The 18,142-nt window shown below is 38.3% G+C and overlaps 1 non-coding gene across 1 annotated transcript; it reads right to left on the bottom strand.

Annotated features, from left to right (window-relative positions):
* Positions 1-386: 386 nt before the first annotated feature.
* On the bottom strand, positions 387-476 carry LOC114581382. The gene has a single exon (XR_003703314.1). It is a non-coding gene; the product is annotated as a small nucleolar RNA R44/J54/Z268 family (small nucleolar RNA).
* Between the last annotated feature and the right edge of the window lie 17,666 nt (positions 477-18,142).

Genomic DNA, 18,142 nt, shown 5'->3' with positions numbered 1-18,142 from the left:
TGTAAAAAGAATCGTTACAGTCCTAAGATATTATATTTTATAAAACTTTTTAGCTGCCAAACTGTCGTAGAGCTTGTTGTTAAAAAAAGTTCATCAAATCAATTTCTATAAATCAAAGAAGAAAAATGTTACAAAAATAATAATGACAACAAATTGGAAAGCAAAACTGTAAGAAAATGCCCCCAAAAAATAACTCTTAATTGTTATTCATCACAAGAACGCACTACATTTGCATGTTTATTAGAACCCCAACAATAAATCAAAATGCAGTTCATAGTTCCAAACTAAAATAACAACTATACAAATAGCAATTAGAGGCTCATACGCTGCAAACTGCCAAAAAATGGAGTATGAAAAATGCATAAAATCCAACAATTTCTTTAGGCATTGCATCCGATAAATATTATTCCCAAGACACTGTCATCAAACTCAATGGGAGTGCAGATGTCCCTGTCTATGTTGTCATCACTTGCAAATCCAAATAATATGAGCAATTAGTATATCTTAAGCTTGCACCAAAAACAAAAACAAACAGGTAATTAAACAATGACTAATAAAAAAAGATTTAGGAAAAAAAGAGACAAGAAACATTTGAGAAGTATATGTCAAAGAACATAGAAAAAAGTAGCAATACTGGTGGCAGAAAATTATACATCATCGGCAGTAACATTACAGCTACAAAACTCCATAGAAAAAAGAACAATGTGACGTTGGTTATATCATACTAGTTCTGGTTATTCACAATGATGCGAGATGCATAATATAGAAATTCTAAAGCTGGCACTCTGTCCCTTTCCATGGAAAATAAATGCGAGTGACAGCTTTACATCTATGTCTTCATTCATGTAAACAAGCAAAAACTTCTTATAATGGACTTAGTGACGTTGTAGCCTTAATGACGAATTATTTAAGCTTTATTGTTGCATCTGATGATCCATGAATGCTTTCCATGTGGGTGATGTCATGGATGACAACGAAACATTGCATGTGGTGGATGACAGAGATTTTTTATACTCGTTTGATGATGTAACTAGTGTGATATATCTATGTTGTGATCTCTCTTAATTGTACCTCAATTGTATCTTTGTGGAAATGGATGACCCGAGGTTTAATGGTTGTCAGCAAGCAATGCTGAGTATTGTTAGCACATAGGAAGATGTTAGCAGAATATAGTCCACTGCATCTATTCCATAGAAAGGTAGGTAGAAACTGTCTTATGGAGGAATGTTTGTATAATACAGCTGTGAGAGGTGTAGCAGGATAAGGACATCCATCAAGTAAATTGTTTGCTTTGAAGTATGAGTTGATATTGTGGTTGAATGGATAAAATGATTTGATTAAAGTTTAGGGTGAACAAGACTTCACTGTCTCATGTAATTAGGTGGTCACAAATTGTTATTTATCTGGACCAGCTTTACTTATAAACAGTATGAATTGTGTTCAAGAACTCGACAAGTATTGAATCCATTTGTGATAGGAATCTTTGGATCCAGGATTAATGTAAACTTAATTAGGTGGCTAGTTTAATTGTGGTGGGAATAAACTGAAGGAAGAGATAATAAGACTTGAAATAACAGTAAACAAAACCATTAATGGCTGATAGAGAAAGCTCAGAGACTTGAAATAGTTGAGGCAACTATTCCCAAAGCATTCAACACAGAACTTGACGTCTGTATTCAAGACCCCGAGAAAGCTTAACGAACCAGAGGGAAGGAAATTTAATTCAAAATGGGCTGGGGACTCACTCCGGCGGCAGTGTTGTTCTCACAGTAGATTTGGACTCTGCCTCCACCGGTACTGACCTCGATTCTTAGCCGGGCAGCAATAACCGAGTTAATAACTCTTCCGCTATGTCCACCGGAGAAATGGAAGCTCTCGTCTCGAATCTAAATCACTCGATTTCATCGCCTAACGGCGATGTGTCGGCATCAAAATCTACTGAACCCGTTGCTACCTTTATTTCTCCCATTTCTACTCTGGTAGATGACGAGCCGCTTCATCTGACCTTTCACTCAATTGTTTCTGATGACCGATGTAGCTTTATCAGCGGGCCAGAATTAGGGTTAGATAACGGTAATTTAATACCATAGCTGGAATCATCCGCAGGAGTCACTGTAATGTCCTCGAGCCTATCTCCTTCTCAATCATCGTCCTGTCTTTGGCCATCGCACACGCTTGTTTCTTGTGATGAACAGAACCATTTTTTCCAAACCCGGCGATCATCCCACATCTTCCTCTTCCTCTGAGATAAAACGTAGAGATTCGATTCCGCGAAACCATCGAGCATGGAAAGAAGGGAGAAGAAGGGAGCACTTGCTCAGATTCATCGAAACCATCGCGCTTGAGGCTTCGCATGAGAGTATTTCTAATCCTCTCAATCTGAGCGGGTTTCATTGTCGCGAGACGGGCGTCGTATAATACACCGCTTATGCTTCCGAGTACTTCATTATGTTCCCCTCAAAATCAACCAAACATTGTAATTTAAGAGATACATGCAATTAAATTACTTTATCCTCTTAATTCTACATATAAGGCCTTCTATATATAAAGAAGGATATGGCCTACGGCCAAGAACTGAATGCAACATCAGACATTACAAACTAATAATATATTATGTATTATTATATGCTAATACACCCCTGCAAACTAATGGTTGTTGGATAACTTTCAGTTTGGATCTTAGAAGATAGAATCTTGGCGTAGATAGCCATTTGGAGAATATATCGGCTACTTGATCAACAATGTTGATTTGTATAAGGCGGATGTTGTTGTTTTGAATGTGATCCCTGATGAATTTTTTATCAATTTCGATGTGCTTTGTGCGAGCATGAAACACTGGTTTGTAAGCTAGGCAATTGCTAAGGTGTTGTGGCAATACATATCTGTAGGACAGTCTTGTGGTATGCCAAAGTCATGAAGTAGTCGACGAAGCAAGATAATGTCTAATGCAAGTCCTGCCAATACCTTATATTCTAATTATGTAGATTATCTTGTGACAGTATGTTGCTTTTCTTGTAAGTCCTGCCAAAGCGGTATAGTCCAAACCATATTCTTGATTATTTCCCTGAGCAACTAGTCTTGCCTTGTGCTTAGCCACCAATCCGTTTGCATGAAGTTTGACGTGGTAGGTCCATTTGCATCCTAGGAACGATGATTCCTTGGGTTGCTGAACCAAACTCCATGTACCTTGCTTTTGCAGAGCGAATAATTCCATGGCTATAGCTTGTCTCCATTATGGATGTTTGATAGCCTCAGTATATATAGTGGGAGCTGTTAGAGAGTCTATCATGGTGTTAGCATGAAAAAATTTAAATGAATGCGAGGTTTGAGTGATCCTGTCTTAGTCCGAGTGATCATATGGTGTTGAGGAGGTATGGGAGATGGTATGTGATGAGACGGGTCTGTGAGATCTATGGGATTGTTAGCAGGAGATGTAGTGAGGGGATGTTGTATTGAATCATTAATGTGAGCTGGGGATATAATTGATTTATGTGAACTGTTGATCGTAGTTGGGACCGACACAGATGTGGATTGAAGAAAAATGGCGAAATATCATGAGTTAGGTGTGCAGATGTAGATTGATTTTTGGCAAATGTGGTATGTTTTGAGATTTGAATTTTTTTTATTATGAATATTGAGGCATTTATATCTTTTATAAGTGTTAGAATAGCCAAGAAGACACAAGATTTAGATTTAGGTTGAAATTTGTGACTAGCGTTAATGGAAGAAGTGGAAAGCATTCACAACCGAACGTACGAAGATGACTATAATCGAGTTTGATTTTATGAAAAATTTCAAATTGAGAGATATTTTTAGTGTTTATAGAAGGCATCATATTGATTAAATACACAGAAGTTAAGACAGCTTCTAGACAATGGTGATAGGGAACCGAAGTAGTTAACAAGAGCATTCTTGTAGTCTCAATGATGTGGTGATGCTTACGCTCAGCAACACCATTTTGTTTCGGAGTGTAAGGACAAGAGATTTGATGGCTGATTCCATGAGCTTGGAAAAATTGATTGAATAATGATTAACATATTTAGTGCTACCATTTGTGCGAAGTGTTTTAATAGCTAGAGTGAGAGGTATATTTCTCAACTTGTTCTTTAAACAAAATAAAAATATTCATAAACTCATATTTATGTCTCATAGAAAATATCCAAGAAAATCTAGAGAAATCATCAACGAATAGAACTTAATATCTAAAGCCTTGAATAGAAATAATTGGGGCTGGACCCCAAATGTTAGAATGAATAAGCACTAGAGAGGAGTTTTTATAATTTACAGATTTATCAAAATCAAGTTTATGGCTTTTAGATTCTTTACAAGACACGCATGAAGAAAGATTTTCTTCAATATTCAGATGTAGATTACATCTTTAAATCGCTTTTAGTACTCTCTCATGAGGATGGCCAAGCCTTTGGTGCCAAGGAATGGAGTTGTTGGTAGTGATAGATAGAGCCTGATGGTGGTGAGCGGGTGGCATAGTCATAATGGGATAGAGCCTTTTATTGCACGGTCCTTGAAGAAGAACTTGTTCTGTCTTCAGATACTTGAAAGTAAAACCCGAATGATAAAATGTAATAGAAATGTCATTATCTTTATTAATTTTGAAATATATAGTAAAATGTAATGTAATAACTGTGTATGAAAAATTTGTGATAATTTTAGCTTACGAGATCAGGTCGATAGTAAACCGGCCCCTGTGTTTGCTATATTGACCAATATATCATCATCAATGATTATGCTATCTGATCCTTGAAAGGGGTTGAAATAGACATGTTGTCGAGGGAATTTGTAAGATGTGAGGTTGCTCCCGAGTCAAGGTACCAGTCTGTATGAGCGGTGTCGGCTGCGATGGCTAGAGCTCTGTGTGGCTAATTGGAAGAAGGCAGTACATATTGAATATTGAGGCGATGCCAATAGTGAGAAGCTGAATTTCTTTCTTGAAGCATATCTAACATATGGTTGTTGAGGCTCCAGATTGTCTATTTGTATTATTGGAAGTAGAGATTTGCCTCTGTTACATCAACCGCGACTACAAGAAGTTTATAGAGCCATGTTTGCGTCGTTGATAGAGGAGTTACGAGCAGTATCAGATGCTAGATTAATTTCTTCACTTAGTAAAAGAGGATAGAGATGATCAAGACTGATTGGGGTAAGCAAGGTATGAATGGCCATTTTGAAAGATTGATACGAAGGCAGAAGATCGTTGATGATATATAAGATTAAATCCTCATTGCTACTACCGATCCAGCCAGAGTGATTTGGTTGGCCAATGCCTTGATTTCAGAAAGATATTGCATCATAGTAAGATTTTTGAGAGAGATGTTGTGAAGGGTGTTCTTGAGTTGAATGACCATAGATCGATTGGTGCTTGAAACCTATTTTTAAGCATAGACCAAATGGCGGTTGTGGAATCAAGATTCATAACATAAGGGAGAATGAAGGGAGATATTGTAGAGCATAGCGAAGAAGCCAGGTATCGATCAATTAAAGTAAGTAAACGAAGGAGGGGTTTGGGTTGAGAAAGCCATCCAAACATTGGATCAATTGAGAAGGGGAAGAAAAAAAAAAGGATCAAGAAACTTATCAAACCCATTGGCGCGAAAGATTTTTTTGTATTTGTGATTGCCAGACATAGTAGTTCTCATGGTTGAGCTAGATTGGAATAATGTTCTTGCGGTTTGACACCACAAATTTTAGAGTTGAGGAGATCTCAGATTCTTTAGGAAGAGTCAAATTCATGTGCTCGCTTAGTTGGGATGATGCCGAATTTGCCATGGTTAGAGATCAACTCCACTTGATCTTGATACCATGAAGAAATATATAAACAAATAAATGCTACAGGAAGAACAAGAAGTAAGAATGTTGGAAGAAAGACAATACAGAAAAAGTGGATTCATTTCAATGTAGAGTACATACAAAGGCCTTCTATATATAGAGAAGGATATAACCTATGGCCAAGCACTGAATGCCATGTTAGACATTACAAACTAATAATATATTATTTATTATTATGTGCTAATACTAAAAAAATAATTTAAATTGATTTTTGATGGATTTCATGTACATATGTGCAAAAAGAGTAAGTTAAATTTTTTCTAGCATCATACTATGAAATCTACAAAATTATAGACTTAAGGAGTCTAAGTGCCTAGTTTGGTGCCTAAACACCCACCCTTACCATCATACTATGAAATTTATTAGGCACATAGACTCGATGCCTTGGCACTATACCTAAAGCCTAGGTGATAGTCTCATATTTTCAAGAATATTAGGTTATAAAGAGTTAAAGTTTTGAATAATAAAAATAATAAGCTCCATGCCTATGTACTGGAATGGCAATTATCCCATTTGACCTATTTAAAAGTAAAAGAGTACTCATTCTCGAGAAAATATTTGAAGAATACTTAAGAGATATTTCAAGATTTTGAGATAAGATTGTGGACCTCCGAAAGGACACTGCTACGGCTACAGGATTGCAGAGGGGTATATGACCGCACCTACCCCAAGGGATAGAAACGATCGCAGGCCTCTGCACTCCTCACAAACGGAATGATGTAAGGGAAGATTAGATCATGCGTACTAGTAAACATTGAGGATAGCAACTCTCGCCAGCGCACCACAATGGGTAGTAATATACACAACCTGATCAAAATAACGGGTTTCCCCCACCCGATACATCAGCTTAGATGGGGGTTAGTAGATGTGGAATTCAGTTTCGCACGGGCGCAAGCCCCCGTGGTTAATTACATCTCAGGCTGAAGCCTGAGAAAACTCTCGATTAAGTATCATAAATTATCCTTTCTAAAATGGGATTGGCACAAGGGCTAAGTCTAGGAAGCCCAACTCAAAAGAAAAGAGAGTTTCAAATAGCTCAGTCAACATGCGTGGTTTACACCAGCATTAGGAGGGACTAAGATAGTGAGAAGAATCTGGAGAAAAGAAATCAAGCATTCGACACATGTATGCGACAAAGATGGAAGTGGCGTCATCCATGTGATGCAAATAAGTAGGATTTATAGTCCTTAAGAATAGGGAACTTACCCACTATTTAGACATACTACGAGACTGAATGTAGTAGCCTTGAACCCTAAATTTAAATTAGGTTTAGTATTTTACAACACTAATACTCATGTTCTAACTAATATAATGCAAAACTTAGACTTATCCCAGCCTAGATTGGGAAGCCAGCTAACCACCTAATCGATTTAAAACCATGTGGTCCAGTCATTTATGAAAGATATATGGGTTTGTTGATTTTTGGAAATTAAGGCCGACATTTAGAGAGTTTTTTAATTGGCCTTATATTTATGTTGGGTAAATGCTCCTAGAGCTAATGTAATTAAAGTTTTGATTTAGTTAGTTTCTAAAGCAATGTGTGCTAGTTAAAGTTTCCAAATTAAATATACATCAAATTTTAAAAACAGGCTTATATAAAAATAATTTTTTAGAAAAGACTAGGCCTCCCCAATCCTGGCTGGGGTAAGTCCAGGTTTTGCACTACATTAGTTAGGACACAAATGTTAGTATTGTGTAGAACACTAAACCCAATTTAGATTTAAGATTCAAGGCTACTACATTCATTCTCGTAGTATGCCTAAATAGTGGGTAAGTTCCATATTCTTCAGGGATTGTTAGTCCCACTTATCTGTGTCACATGGATGACATCACTTCCATCTTAATCTCACTTATGTGTTGAATGCTTGATTTTCTTTTTCTCCACTTTCTCTTTAATACCTTAGTCCCTCCGAATGCTGGTATGAACCAAGCATACTGACTAAGCTAAATTGGACCTTTCTTCCCCTTTGAGTAGGACTTCCTAGTCTTAACCCTATATGCCAATCCCATCTGAAAGGATAATGTATGATCCTTAATTGAGAGTTTTCTTGGTCTTTGGTCTGAGATGTAATTAACCATGAGGGCTTGCGCTCATGGGAAACTGAATTCCACATCTACTAAACCCTATTTTAGCTAATGTATCGGGTGGGGGAAACTTTTTGTTTTGATCAGGTCATGTATATTACTACCTATCGGGGTGCGCTGGCGAGAGCCTCTATCCTCAATGGTTAGTCGTATTCATGATCTAATCCGCTCTTCCATTGCCTCGTTTATGAGGAGCATAGAGGCCTGCAATCATCTCTATCCCTTGGGGTAGCTGCGGTCATATACCCTCTGCAATCCTGCAGCTGTAGCGGTGTCTTTTCAAAGGTCATAGGTTGCTAATGGACCCCCAACAGGAGCGGCGAACAACTAGTGAACTGCTCGTGTTGGTGTTGATCGACTGTGCCAAAGGGAGTAGAGTGAAGAACATGGGTGAAATAGTACCAAAAATGTGGAAGAAAGTGAAGAGCTCTTCTCCTGTCCTTATTCTATAGCAAGGGCAGAGCCTAGGAGAAAGCGAAGAGCAACAATACATAATTAAGATGTCACCAAATGGTGAACAAGTTGTGGGATCTTCTCCTAGCCTTACCCTTCAACAAGTGTAGAGCCAAGAAAAGAATTAAAGTAAAGATCACCACAAGGGTGAAAAGAGGTAAAGGACTTCTCCCCTAGCCTTACCCTATAATGAGGGTAGAGCTGAAGAGAGAATCGAGAGTAACAGTCACCATGAGTGTGAAAAAATAGGGAGGGTTTCTCTCCTTACCTTCCCCTATAGTGAGGCCAGAGCCGAAGAGAGAACTCATGGTAAAGTAGTAAAGTAAACCGACTACCTGCCTGACCATATCGAATAACAAAATAAAAGGTAATAGGGTCCCATCTCCTCCTGATCCTATCAGAACAGTGGATTGAGGTGACTCAGTATTTATCTAACTATATCGAAACAACAAATAAAATAGTCACAAAATCTAGTGCCTGCTTGATCACAACAGGACACTCAGGGTAAAAGGTGGTGAGGAATGCCTTATAGGTGCTCTATCAGGCTCTCTCAATTAGGTAGGTAAAACTAACTATCTGTCTGACCATATCAAAACAGTAGGATAGAAGGTGAAAAGATCTCGTCTCCTCCTGATCCTTTCGAAATAATGGATTGGGATGAATCAAATCTTCTGCCTGACCTCAGCAAAAAGTAACTAAGCCATAAAATTAGATGCCTGCTTAACCTTTAACAGGACATCCAGAGTAAAGGGTTGGTGAGGAATATCTCCCAAGGACTCTGTTGGGCTCTCTCAATCGGGTAAGTAAAACCAACTACCTGTCTGTTCATTTCAAACAATAGGATAGAAGGTGGAAAGGATCCCATTTCTTTCTGATCCTTTCATAACAGTGGATTAGGGTGACTCACTACTTCTTCCTGACCTCAGCAAAAAATAACCAAGCAATAAAATTGGAAGACTGCCAAGTTTTTAATAGGACATCCAGAGTAAAGGTGTGGTGAGGAATGCCTCCCAAGGACTCTGTCAGACTCTCTCAACCGAGTAAGTAAAATCAACTACCAGTCTGAGTGTATCAGGATAGCAGGATAGAAGGTGAAATGATCTCGTCTCCTCCTAATCCTTTCAAAACAGTGGGTTGGGGTGACTCACTACTTCTGTCTGACCTCAGCAAAAAGTAACCAAGCCACAAAATTGGAAGCCTGCCTAGTCTTTAACAGGATATCCAAAGTAAAAAGGAGGTGAGGAATGCCTCATAGCAACTTTGTCGGGCTCTCTCAATCAGGTAAGTAAAACTAACTACCAGTCTGACCATATCGAAATAGCAGGGTAGAAGGTGAAAAGGATCCTATCTCCTCCTGATCCTTTCAGAATAATGGATTAGTGCGACTCACTACTTATGCCTGACCTCAACAAAAAGTAACTAAGAGAAGAAATTAGAAGCATGCTTAGTCTTTAACAGGACATCCAGGATAAAAAGAGGTGGTGAGAAATGCCTTTTAGGTGCTCTATCAGGCTCTCTCAACCAGGTAAGCTTCAATATTTGCTCAACCAGATTGGCCTTACAAATGAGGAAGGGCTCAATACTCATTTGCTCATATCGGGAGTAGCGGGTAAAGAGTCAGGTTCTAGTGCCTTCTTGATCACAACAAGACACTCAGAAAGAAAAAGAGTGGTGAGAAATGTCTTCCAGGAGCTCTGTTAGGCTCTCTCAACCAAGTAAATAAAACCAACTACCTGTTTGTTAGTATCAAAATAGTAAGGTAGAAGGTGAAAGTCATCTCATCATCAACCTGAGATAGATCTGTGTAGGGATGCGAGGAAGAAAGAAAAGGTAAATGGAAGAATTTTAAGGATAGAGTTATCTAAGGAATCCCAAGCTAGCATTTTGGTAACCACATGGTAGAGGACAAATCGTCGTGGCCATGAGTATCCAAATACCATCAGGATCTCTTAGGTTACCCTAACCCTACACCAAAGAGGAGAAAGACGTCAGAATGACGTCTCTCAAGAAAGCTGGAAGAGATACAACCTCAATAGAGTATGTAAAGGGGCAGTCTCATCCCAAGGGAGTAAAAAGAACTGAAGAAGCAAGGGGGCACCTCTGCTATGGAAAATAGGACTAAGCCTAGTAGAAACAACCATCAAGGAAGCTACAGTGATAAACCCATACTAATTGATGGGAATCCTATAAGAAGTAGAATCAAAGTCAACGTATCCAAAGGCCCTCTCAGATAGTTAGGAGTTGGGTCTCAATGGCAAAACAAGCGGTAGAAGGAACTAAAGAGCTGACTTTTGCTAGAGAATTAAAGCTCACAACAAAGGTGATGGTGGCACTTAAGGCACAATGCTCTATATCACTAAGTGAGGGGAGAAGAATCAAAGTAGCGAGGGAACACACTCGCCACTAAGAATAACAACTCTAAGTAGGATAAATAACTATCTAAAACTCACAGTGGTAACATCAACACAAACTAGTGGGATCCTGTGGGAAGTGAAATTGACCTCAACACGTTCATAAGACTATTCTGGCGACTAAGCCTAGTGTATAAATGGTAGGATAGGTCACGAAAAGGAGCAGAAGAACTAATCTTCTATTAGAAAATCAAAGTTCTCAAAGCAGTTATGTTAACATCTAAGACAGGATATACTACATCACATCCAAGAAAACATCTCTAGGTATCAAGGGGACACATTCACCACTTGAGGATAGCAATCATGAATAGGATTGAGCAAAGATCAGAGGGTCGCTGGGGTAACACCCATACAATCTGGTGGGACCCTGTGGGGAGTAAAAGCAACACTACTACATTCATAGAATTACTCTAGTAGCTAAGAGTAGGATACGAATGGTGAAGTAGGTCGGTAAAGAAACTAAGGAGCAAATCTTCTGCTAGAAGATCAAAGCCCCTGAGGATGTGATGCTAATATCTGGGATAAGATGTACTACATTACAACTAAGAAAATAACTCTAAGTGGCAAGGGGACACATCTGCTACCGAGTATAATAATCATGAGTGAGATCAACGATCATGAAAATATCATAATGGTAACACCTACCCTAACTGGGTAGCACCCTGTGAGGAGTAAAAGCGACACTATCACATTCATATGACTACTATGGCAGCTCAGAGAAGTGTATGAATGGGAGAATAGGTTGCCAAAAGAGGGCAGAAGGGGGTTGATCTTTTCTTAGAAAGACCCAAGCCCATAAGGAAGTGATGTCGACATCTAGGACATGATGTACCACATCACTAACTAAGCAATTAAAATCATGGAAGCTCATAACCAAATAGTATACATTCATTCTCGAAGCAAACACCAAGGTGCTTCAAAGGAGAGGAAAGAAGAACTTTGGGGAGCTTATGCTCTTAGAGAGTATTATCGAGATTCTCCTGTGATAAGGAAAACCAATTTTACTCTACTGAGAGCTTCCCCCTTTCACAGACATCAAGCTCTCGTTGTTGCTTCCGATCAAAATGTCATAACTTTCGACCTAACATGAAGGGAAAGTCATCGAAGGAGTAAAGTCGAATAGCCACAAAGGAGCCGAAGTAGAGACGTGAGCAATCTCTATATCTCCTACGAAGCAACGAAGCCGAACAACAACGACGAAAAGAAAAAGATGAAAGGCAAACCCTAATGGCCTCAAAGTTATTATTGATTAACTTAATTAATATAATTTAAACAATTAATAATTAATTAATTAATTAATTAATTAATAGTATAAATAGTGCATAAATTAATTATCTATTTTAACTTAATTGACTAAATAATGATATAATTAGTAATTAAATATTGATATAATTAGCTTATTTAATACTTCATATATCACTTTGGTCAATGTTAGTTTGTGATTTACATTTTATTTGATTTTCAGCCATTTTATATGAATTAAAATTAGTTTTATTATATTTTATGCAATGATCTTGATTTTATAAATATCTTTTTTAAATTTAAATTCCTAACGCGTCATAAATCCTGATATATGTTTCCAAATAGTTACTCAGGATTTAACATTTGGCATACCAAATAATTTTTAGGATTTAACACTTTTCAGATTTAATAAATCCAGATTTATAGGATTTATTAAATCCCACTAAAGTTAAATCCCACTTGTTGCCAAACAGCCCCTTAGGAATAACTTGTAGAATAAACAAAATCAAAATAAAAAGAGGGATTGTTTGTTTACATTTCTTCCTTCTTGTTTGGGTAAAGATGGAGAATATTTTTCTTCTTTGCTAGCCAAACAGAGAGGAAAAGAAAAATAGCAAATCTCATGCTTAAACTCTTTCTTGGTTCGTCCTGCTCAATAGAAAGGAGTAGAAATTGATTTCCTTCAACTTTCATCCCTATTATGAGGACATCCTCTAATGATTAGAATACAAAGAGCGGGAACTATAAATGGCTTTAATAACCTAGGTCATGTTCACAACATGAATAAAACTGGGGGAAGAGATTACACATAATCTTTTAAGGAAGTGAATTGTTAGTTTTGATAACCCATACTACACTCAACTCATGTGAATGAATTGGGGAGCACAATCATGACAAAATTGATGTATAACTGAAATCAAAATCAGGAAAGAGGATCAACATTACCACTTCTGACTAACATAGGATGGTATGGACCCAATATGTCATCTCCAAAGGGTTTAAACTAAAGATTTTAACATCCCTGATCACATTCAATTCACATGAATGGACTGAGGACTATAACTACCAAAGTAGGACTGGCAGGAAGAAGAAACTTACATAGGGATAGTGGCTCACTATCACTACTCCTGACTTATATAGGTGGGTGTGGACCCAATATCACATCTTGAAAGTAGACTTGAATCATTAGTTTTGGTATCCCAGATCACACTTGGGGTGGCAAGTGAAAATGGAGATTAAGCCCTACAAAGGGGAGAACAAACTAAAAATTATATGCACTAGCATCAATGTGATTGGAGTGCATAGACAGAAGTACAAACATCCCTATGGCGTATTAGCATATCATCTTTAAGGAAAACATTATACTCTTTGTAACGAACATCGTGTGATAGAGGACAAATCATCATGGACACACAGACTGCCCAAAAGTAAAAAAGTATTCTTTCAGGGGGTACATATACAAAGGGATATCTACAGGTGGTAGGGAGGCTCTCCTATGACTTATTAGACTCAAGCGTAGTACTTTTTCAAGTACTATCCATTGATGACAGGCATAGGGTGAACATCATTAGCATCAATAAGTAGGTAAGCACCACCTTCATAAACTTGCTTTATAGCAAAGGGGCCTTCCCAAATAGGCTCAAACTTACCACTTTAGAGCTGATGTGAAATGATAGGCCTACACAAAATAAGAACTAGATCGCCAACCCGAAAAGCACGGGGTCTAACAAAGCGATTGTGTGACCGGGCTATTCAGGCCTGGTATAGCTTAAGGTTCTGATGAGCTTGTAAACGAAGCTCTTCTAAACCATCAAATTCTTCCAACCTTAGTCGGTCATTATCTTCATCAGATAGATTATGACTAACTGCTACACACAATGAGGGAAGCTCGACCTCGACTGGGAGGACTGATTCAATCCCAAAACCTAAAGCATATGGGGTGAACTGGGTAGGAGTACCATAGGTAGTCCTGTAGGGACATAATGCTTCAGGTAACTTATCATGCCATTCTCGTTTATTTGCAACAAGAATTTTTTTTATCAGTTATACGAGAGTTTTGTTAAATTCCTCCGCCAAGCCATTAACTTTGGGGTAATAAATTGAATAGTATCGCCAATTAATATTATGACGGCGGGCAAATTGGCAATTTTGGTGCTTCTAAACAATGAGCCATTATCAGAAATTATATGGCGTGGAACACGAAAGCGATAAACAATATTATCGCGAAAGAAATGCATCACATCTTCTGATTTAAGTTTTTTTAGTGAGACATCTTTTGCCCATTTAGAGAAGTAATTAGTAGCAACTAAAATAAACCTATGATCCTTAAAAAAGGAGGGTCTATAAGACACTACATTTGTGCCCTAGCCCTCAAATGGCTAAGACGAGAAAGTGGGGTGCAACGGATTAGGGGGTTAGTGAATCACCGTGCCATGAACCTGACATTAATGGCACCTTATAGCGTGCTCTATACAATCACATATCATAGTCGGCTAATAATAGCCAAGGTATTTAATACTGCCTTTCATTTTAGTGTGGGCTCCGAAAATTTGGCCCCGGCCTCCGCTCGCTTTTTCTTGTTATTCGGCGAGGGAGTCTTAACGGATTAAGTTCCGAGCTAAATTTTGGAAGGAAGATGGCTTTGTAGATAAGACACTACCCAAAGATTTTGCCCTCCTTTGGTGAGGACTTTATAATTTGAGTTCTGGTTTCCTATAGGCGCAAGCCCCTATAGTTAATTACCCCTCCCGATCACGAGAGAGAACTTTCGATTAAGGCTAGCCGTCAATCAGATACGTAGAGAATACGTGTTATCTGGCATATAGTAGTAGCATAGGTATTGAGATTTGAAAACTGGATTTGGATTTGGGAATTTTATATTTAAAAATAGAAATTTCACCATCTAGCACTTAAAGCGGATGGTGGGGGAATGAATGATAGACCCGATCAATATCCCATGGTTCCGTCGTCCCGGGCCATCGTGGTCCCTAGTCTACTTAGTCAGAGGAGGTAGTCGACCCAACTTGACAAAAGGATCCTTGTCGGCAGCCATGGGTAGCTTAGTCCAAGGGGACCTTGTAGACCGAGGTTGAATGTTTGTGTAAGGGGACAAATTTGAATCCACCTTAGCTTACAGAGGGCTTTGCGCCCTATCGATCATATCCTATTGATTCATATCTCAAGGATTTGACTCCACTAAGGAGCGTATTGGCTCTAGCCATAACCGCTATCTGTGGTACCATTTGGCGGCAAAACCACTTGGTTAAGAGGGCCCCGGGTCATAACTGTTTACCTGCAGTGCCATTTAGTGACGAAACTGCCGGTTAGAGGACACGTACCACGTCCTTACTGTCAGAAGACTTTTTTAGAATGGATCCTAGTAATATTTTCGACCAGACATTTGGCTCTTTGTGAGCTGAAGTAGTTTTTAATTTGTCCACCTTGACAAATTGTTGCGAATGGTGGATGGGTTTTACTTTAAGTGGTTTGATGGATTTATTTCATTTTAAATATTTTTTGGATTTTGAAATTTTGAGATTTTTAGAATTTTTTGGAATTTTTATGGAGTTTTTGGATTTTGATAGGCATTTAGAACGGCATTGGAAATTATTTGGAATGGACCCCTTCGGTTGAGATTTTTGTTCAACGCGGCCATCATCGGGGTGTTTGGAGTCATTTGAAAAAATTTTGAATTTTATAGATGAACCTTGTCGACTCTGTTGAGCTATTAACAGAGGATCGGGTTTCGTAGGCTTTATGCCCTTGTAAGTGAATTCATACTATTATAGACCTTGAAGGCCTAATATAAATGCATTAAAACAAACATACCGGTCACCACAACCTTATATTTGCTTCATGGTTCGAACCCTGTCGACTCCTATTGATCCGTATAGAAGGATCGGGTTTGAACTTGAATTCACTTGTCAACCCGCGTAGCATCCCTATACGTCACGTGTGTGCCAATAACACGCTCGCCGGGGACCATGCGGGTTGAAATTATACTTTTCCTTTTAGTGTACCTATGTGTATATAATTTATAGTGCACGTACAAGGGATATTTAGAAATCATTTGTAGACGCCTTCTGTCCGCTTGAATAGAAGTTGCAGATCCGGTGGCGTGGCGTGTCAGCACCTAAATAGAGTCATTCGTTGCTTCGTACAGGTAGATTGTCGTGCACTACTTGTTGCTTTCTGCAGGTGAATCGTAGTGCACTAACGAATCTCCTACTTTGTATTGTAGGAGCTTGCACTCGTTATAGTCAATTGGTATTTTTCTTATGGATACCCTATTGTGTATAATGGGTCTCCTATAAAGACTCATATGTATTTGCATTTATTGCCAATTGCTCCTCTTTTGCATGATGGGCTCTGCATTTTTATTTTAATTGAGTGGTCATTGCTTGTAAGAATATTGCTGATATACCACCCTTGCTTTTAGATGATGCCTCATATGTATATATCTTATTGAGATTCATTTGAATGCATTGGGGATTGATTTGCCATGAGTCCTTACTTGTTTTCAAATAGACTCCATTTGTAACTTCTTTGTAATAAACTTGTACATGAATCCTTGCATGTTTGCATGCACTTGATCTTTATCTTTGATGTATCCTCTTAGAGTTGGATCGTTAGTGATAGAGGCACTTACATTCTTTCATGTTTACTTGCTTTTGTAGCTCTTATGATGGCTAGTATTGTAGGTTTTCATTTGGAATTACATCATTTATCGTAATCTCCTCCATAATCACCGCATACAGGTGATTGCATATATTTGTTCATTTGCATTGAAAACTTATGACTTTTGAATTGCTTGGATCCTTCTTAACCATTGAAGCACCAATCACTCACCATTCCATTTGGAGACTTGATGTCATATTTGTTAAATTAAGTACTTCCTTGACTATTAAGTTTAGCTCGAGTCCAATGTCATTTGAGTCCAGGATCAAGCTCTAACTCAAGTCCAATGAGTTCAGATTCAAAGGTAGTCTTTTACAGTTATTTTAAATATGAGTTCTTTTGCATTTAGTTCAAATCTTTATTCAAGCATAAGTCTAAGTCTTGTTGTCCAAATCAAGTCCTCTGTGGTCCGTGTCTTGTTCAAGTTTGTTGTCCACAAGTCCTCTATTATTTTCTGATTTGAGTTCAAGTGAGCCTTGTAGTTGCCCCAAACTACAATCTCAAGTACAAGTTCTATGTTTTATGCGGTCCAAGTCTTTTGATGAATTGTCCAAGTTCAAATTAAGACTTCTTGTACCAAGTTCATTGTATTTGAGCTCTAATTTGTGTTTGTGTTATTGTTCTTTGAGTTCGTTGTCAGCTTCGGTCCACATTCAAGTCCACTTTCATTTGTTCACTTAGGTACATTTGGTTCAAGTGGAGTTCAATTTGTTTATCTTTCGAGTTCAAATGAGGTCCAAGTATAGCATTGTGTTCACCCAAAATTTCGGCAGCCTTCCAACGTCTACCCCGTTTAAGAGAAAACTGCGGAAAATTGGGCCTTTTCCACCACGCTAAGAAAACCGTGTATTGTAGATCCCCTCTTTCAAGGACACCGCAGTTGTGTAATTTTTTATTCCCCACCACGCTAAAAAACGCGTGTATGGATATTCTGCAAAAAAGGTTTTTTTTTTTGAAAATATTTTGCAAGAAAAGCATTTTTTGAAATTATTTTGCAAGAAAAATAGTTATTTCCCCACAAGCGGGTACTTATGGGTATCCCCGCTTCATCTTACGCATTGCACTGGGTTCCCATCTCACCACGCTAAGAAAAGCGTGTATAAGCGGGGAAATCTATAGCGATATGAACTTCGAAGAGGGATTTAGGTGATTACCCGCTTCGTCGCAAGCGTCGTGACGCACTCCCTCCCACCACGCTAAGAAAAGCGTGTATAGGTGGTCGTTTTGTCTCGATGCATGCGTTGAAATGAGTTCTCGGAGTTTTAGGGTTTAGGAGTTATACCTTGGCGGCCGTCGGCGCGGATCGAGGGAGAGAAGGATTTTGCATTTTTTCTTCTCTTGTTTAGTAATAATCATAATTTATAATCATTAATAATTAATAATAATTATGATTATTAATGATTAGGAGTAATTATGATTATTACTAATTA

This window comes from Dendrobium catenatum, unplaced genomic scaffold (assembly GCF_001605985.2).
Source record: "Dendrobium catenatum unplaced genomic scaffold, ASM160598v2 fragScaff_scaffold_1685, whole genome shotgun sequence".
Classification (NCBI taxonomy): domain Eukaryota; kingdom Viridiplantae; phylum Streptophyta; class Magnoliopsida; order Asparagales; family Orchidaceae; genus Dendrobium; species Dendrobium catenatum.
This window is presented reverse-complemented; position numbering and strand designations above follow the sequence as displayed.